We start from the raw sequence: 6,837 nt of genomic DNA on the forward strand, positions 1-6,837 counted from the left end.
TCAAGATTATTCGTGAAAAATAAGGTCGTGGATTCGTAGTGTAGTAGACCAGTTTCAGCTTTTGAGGTAGGTTATGGCTTAACTCTTTCAAAATGGATTGGATAGTAAATGATAATACAAAATGCATGTTAAGGGTGTAAACTAATCATGAAAAATGACTATCTGTGTATTTTACCCATGTGGTGCCCTATATGTGATTTGATTATCAAAATTAAGATATTATGTGATGTGTGTGACTATATGGGATCCTATGTGATGTCGGTAGCCTTGAATACATGTGAATAATTATAGTGTTGTTGAAATGTCTAATGTGGAACCATTGGTATTATGATATATTCATACTTGTTGGTATATGAGACATGTGGAAATTCATGGATGAAATGGAAATAATGATCGAATATTGAGTCACACGTTGTAAAAATGTATCATTGTGGTTGGTTGTGAAAATGTATCATTGTGGTTGGTTGTAAAATGTATCATTGTGGAAATATATCATATGTTTGATTGTGAAAATACTCATTGTGATTGATTGTGAGCATTACATCTCATATTATATTCATTCATAAAACATTGGTACCACCATGGCAACACTTGAATAACATTGACAACACCTTTTTAAAACCCTCTCCGGGGGATGTGCCGGGGATAAGATATTGCAATATCTTATAAAACCCTTTCCAAAGTATATGCCAGAAAGGAGATATGTGATATTTGGATTGTATACGGATTGACGAACTCCCCATGGGTCATACATTGGGAGGCTTGCCTCCATAGGTGTATACGGGGATTGTGCGACAATCCTAGAGGTTGTGTGATGACCTCCTGCATCATCATCATCATATGCATTACATTTACTTTATGGTGTTTATATTGTGTTGTATTGTCATATTGACTTGTCATTTATGTAATTGCCTTATCTTCTTTTACTTGTATTTGGTGATTTTTGAATATACATGTTTCCCCTTGTTCTACTTATATATGATGTAATGCATATTCGTGTTCTGTCTTGGTGCTTATGTGATATATTAAAACTGTTAGTGCAAGTGGTGTAGGCTACTGTTGTGGGATATTTTCTAATTACATATGACGTGCCCTTAGTGTATATTTTGTATGCTTTATTTACTACTTTGCTTGGTCGACCTATGATACCTACTGAGTACAAGTGGACTGTACTCATGCGTACTGCGCCTTTTCGGTCCAGGTCCTAGCTCGAGTGTGCCCCAGCTTGCTTGACTCGGGCAATTGTTGGAGCTTCCAAGGTAGCAGTTGGACATTTATGTGTCCGAAGTTCACCTCTATCTTTCCATAGTAGTTATGTCTTTATTAGTATTCGGAAACAGATATTATTCCCTTGTGGTTATTTTTCTGATCTATTTGACTCCTGAATTGTATTAGTAGTTCTTACACTATTGACACCTAGTTTTGGGAATGATTGTTATTTTGGATAAGTTCTTTCGAACCCATCCTAAAGTGGTTTATGCTTGATCTAGGGGTCACACAAGCTTGTTCTTAGCTCTATTTAAATGCAAAAACACTCGGGACATTACAAAAAGCCCCCACAGGCTACCAAGGATAATATAAAACCCCACATAGGAAACAATGATATAATCAACTCAGGGTATTGAAAAAGTCCCCACAATTCCTATCACGTGCATCACAATAATAATAATAAGGACCAATTATGTAACGACTCGGGACTACCCCCTAGTCGTCACACGGTGCTTACAGTCTCAAAGGACTACAAGCTAACCCATGAGATGGTACCTACTGTGAGCACTGGATAACATGACCATAAATGGGAAAGAATACTAACATGCCATAAGGTTTTAATAACTGAATTTAAAATTGAAATATGAGTGTATAAAAACAACTGAATGAATTTGATAAAATAATGATAAACTGGATAACTAACTATAATGTCTGACTACTGAATACTGAATAACTGACTCTAATGTCTGAAAAGCCTCTAAAACTGACTAATTAAATATGAGTTGGTGGGACAGGCCCCCAACTAACTTTACTAACTATTGAAATGGAGATAAGAAGTAAAATAATATGTCCTCGAATGATGAGGACTCACCACTGCTACTATACTGTGGATAGCCTGAGAAGTGAAGTCTAAGCGTGGTCCAGGAACTGAGCGTCAGCACCTATGATATAATACATCATAGCACAAAAGAAAGGTATGCGATCAGTACTTTGAATGTACTGGTATGCTAAATGAGGTAGGTTGATAGACATGGTTTCATGAACATAACTAATAATTAACTTAATATGCATGTAAAACATGGAGTACTGAATAGAGAGCATGAAATCTGTAGGTACTGGGAATATATGGAAATTTGTAAATACTGAGTATGCATGAAAAATTTGTAATACTGAGGATGCATGACCAAGCATAAAACATGAACTGAGTAATATCTGTAAACTGAAATACTAAAATAACTAAAATCTGTATGCTTTGGTCAAACAACACTAAACTGAATAACTGAACTGGGACTATATCTGAGACTGTGAGAGGTATCATCTAATCAAAATTCCCCAATTTGAGCTAATCGGGGTCCAACTTGTAACCCTAGTTGGAAGGGTAATAATACCATGCCATGGGTACTAACAATGGCTGTGTGGATCCACAAAACTTATACAATGTCCAAGGGACTAAGGGTGTCAAGCCTGAACTAACAGGTGACCCTTGCAAGATAGCCAAGCCTTATCTGACGGGTAACTTCTCATATCCTACGCTGGCTACGTAGATCTGGAGTATAGGGACTGCTAATAATGACTCTTCCTATCTGACGGGGAAGCCGCTATCCGAACACTCCTCGGTGCTAAATCCTACTCCCAACTGAAAGACACTAAAATACTAGACTGTTCTGAGTTTAACTGACTGATTTTGACTATTCTGAAAATGCTCATAGTATGTTCTGAAGACTATTTTGTAATATACTGAGACTAGACTAAATAGACAACTATGGATTTTGGGTATTCAATACCCCCAAGACTCAAAACAATTATAATAAAATGACAATAAAACTTGGAGATCAAAACATGAAGGCTCTTATTAAATAAATCACTTATGTAGGCATTTTATCAAACATTTGTAGTTCAGGGTTTAAAACAATCATAGGAATGTCATGGAACTTGTAGGAATATCATGAATTCATCATAATAACATTAAATCATGGTTTAATTCAATAAATAATAATAATAAAACATGGAGGATTGAATATTAACAATAAGTTCATGGTAACATGGTATAGAATCAATAGTACATGAAGATTCATGGATGAAATCATAATTTAAAATCAAATATCTTGAAAAGACTAAAACTATAAATTTCAATAGGTTACTTGGACTCCATAGATGAAAGGAATCCATGGATGAACATCTAACATACCTTAACTGATGAATTTCCTTAAGTTCTTGAGGATTGGCCTTGAAATTGGAGAGCTAGGGTTCTTGATTTGGGAGAGAAAGCTTCTTGATTTGAGGGAAAAATTAAAATAATGAGTTTAAAAAGATTTTAGAGTTTAAAAGTATACCTGGGCGGATTAAAATTAGAGGAAAGGACTGTTTTACCCTTGGGTGAAACTTTTAATTTTCGTTGAATTTTTCCCGAAATGGGCACCTGGCACAACGTGGCGCTATCACGCCGTTTCATTGGAAAATGACAACTGGGAACTAGGAACTGGGATGACGGTGCGACGCGAAGAAATTGCGGTGCCCCTTTGATTCTGATTTTCACCATTGGCGCGACGCCCCATGATCGCGCTGCCTCACTGGAATCGGACAATTATGAACTAAGACTACAACGTGACATGCCACTATCATGGAGCAACACTGAAAATTGACAATTGCTATTTACACTGACTTCGTGATGCGCTAAGGGTCAAAATGACGGTGTTTAACGATTGAAACTTAAAATTTCCATAACTTCTTACCCGTTTATTAGATTTGGGCAAATTTTATATCATTAGAAAGCTAATTCAATTTCCTATACAATAGAAGACTCTAAACTGGAAAAATAATAAGTTTTTCTAAAATTTTATATACAAATACTCATGTATTGGGACTTAGAATACACTAAGAAAATGCGGGGTATTACAAATTAAGATACTAATAACGTCAGCATGATCCCTCCACGGGCATCACAGTGATAATAATCACCCTAATCAATAAATAGATCAACACAAGTCCCCACACGAGCATCACAATAATAATAATCAACCCTAATAATATAAACACCTTAAATTCACTCCCTGCATAGCATGCTTTACATGATAAGTTCCTATCATGACTCAAAACTAGAGGTCATGATAGAACCTACCCCATACAACCCTTGGTAGGTGAGCCCAATAGGTAATCCGCACCCCCCTACAATTGGTATCAAAGCCTTGTTAGTATATATATGGATTTACTTGAATAATTTATTAATTATGATTTATTTGATAAAACTAGATTCAGATATTCCTCAAAATATTATTTAAATGAATAACGTACAAAAATATAAAGAATTGAAGCAAATAATATTTGAAAAGCGTAAAGAATTAAAAATAAGGATAGAAAGACTATAACATAACATAATTGTCAGAGTTAGTAAAAACTCAATAAATGCACAAAAAGAAGAAATATCAAATTTAGAATCAACAATAGATAGTCTAGAATATACATACCAACATGATCTATTAACAATTAAATAAAAAATGAAGAAAGAAGAATTTATAATAGACGAAAAAATATATTAAAATCACGAAGGATTAAAAATAAAAATAGTATTTTCTAATTTAGGTAAAAGGTATAAGAAAATAGGTGACCATTTATATTTAATGTTGGTAAAAGAAGAATTAAAATTAGAAGATAAATTAACAGCTATGGTGAGAATAGAAAAAGAAAACGAAGAAATAGATAGAAAAAAGGAAATAGAAAAAATAAAACAACAAACTACAGAAAAAATACGAAAAATAGAAGAAACTAAAAATAGTAGGATTGCTGAATTAGAAAAAAAACTACAAATGCTAAAAGATTTGTATGAAAAAAGACAGAAAAAAAAGAAGAAAAAGATAAAGAACAAAAATTATTAAATTAGATAAATCAATTTAAAGAAAAATTAAAAATAAACAATAAAGAAATAGAAACAAAGGAATTAGAAATTAATACAATAGATGTTAAAGAAACAGATAATTATGATTCTGAAGATAGTTAAACATATACAAAAATCTTAACAAATACAAAAAATTTAGGAATCAATGGAAAACAAGAAGTAATTAATGAAGAAAATTTAGAAAATATAAACACGGAAATAAATACTCTTGATAAAAAAGAAGATGAAAATATAATACCTAGAACATCAGAAATAAGAAAACCTACATATCATAAGAATAAGTTTAAAAGATATAATCTAAAGAATGAATATGACAAATGGACACCAAAACAAATAGTTAATAAAAACTATAACTTTATAGACTCAGATTGTGTAATAGATACAGAAAAAATAATACAATTATGGATAGGATATATGACAAAACAATTGTTAGATAATAATATAAATGTAATAGATGCACCAGAATATATAGAAAGAACACTAATAGGAACAGTGAAATTATGGTTTTTAAATCTAACTGAAAATAGTAAAAGAGTATTAAGAACTGATAAACCCACAGAAGGAACATCATCAACAACTACAACTAAATTAACACCTATAGAATTATTAAGAAAATATGAAACAGCTATAAAAGATGAATTTAGTAGCATGACAACAACAGAAGAAGAACAAAATGAAGAGAAAGATACAAATAGGAATTTAATGTTAAAATTAGCAATATGTAATATGTGCTACATAAATGAATATACTTGCAGATTTAAAGAATATTATTATAAAGGAGCATATAATACAGAAGAAAGTAAGGAAATAAGAAAATTATATTTTAGTAAATTACCTGAACCATTTAGTTCAAAAATAATAAAGAATTGGGATGGAGCAAAAATAGTAGATACTCTAGGAGCAAGAACAAAATTTTTACAACAATGGTATTGAAATCTATGTGAAAAATATAGAGAAGAAATAAAAATGAAAAAAACATTAATAAGAAATTTAGCATGTTGCAAAGATAAAATAGCACCTCAATTTGGATACGAAGAAAGATATTATAAGAAAAGAAAAAGACATAAGAAATATAAGAAATACAAAAAATTAAAATATAAATACAAGAAACCAAGAAAAAGATATTATGTAAAAAATTATAAACATAAAAGACCATATAGGAAAAAGAAATCTATAAAGGAATGTACTTGTTATAATTGCGGAAAATTAGGACATCTGGCTAGAGATTGTAAGTTACCTAAAACCCAAAAATAAACAAATATCAGAAATAAAAATAGAAAATACAGAGTATATGCAGATAGATTATACAGATTACGAATTAGAAAGTGAAGACAATATATATGAAATTTCAGAGAATGAAACAGATAATGAAATAGAAGATAATGAAATAGATAGTGAACTAGACGAATTAAATGACTAAAGAAGATATATAAATAAACCAAATAACTGAAGAAGATATAAAAATAATAACAAAAGAAGAATATTTAAATGACGAAGGAACAAATTAAAAAATAATATTTGATAGCAATGTATTTGATGAAATAAAAGGAAAAGAGTTAGACTTAAGTGTAGAAAAATATTTAAAATACCAACAATAAAAAATATATTTACTAGGAAAAAGGAAGAATATTATGTAGTAAGCCAAAAAGAACATGTAATAGACTGCAGATATGCAAAAGGTAAAGCTAGTATACCACTAGTAACAAAAAAGGTTAATTAATAAAGAAATAAACGAT

The sequence above is a fragment of the Capsicum annuum genome, chromosome 7, assembly GCF_002878395.1.
Source record: "Capsicum annuum cultivar UCD-10X-F1 chromosome 7, UCD10Xv1.1, whole genome shotgun sequence".
In the NCBI taxonomy this organism is placed as follows: Eukaryota; Viridiplantae; Streptophyta; class Magnoliopsida; order Solanales; family Solanaceae; genus Capsicum; species Capsicum annuum.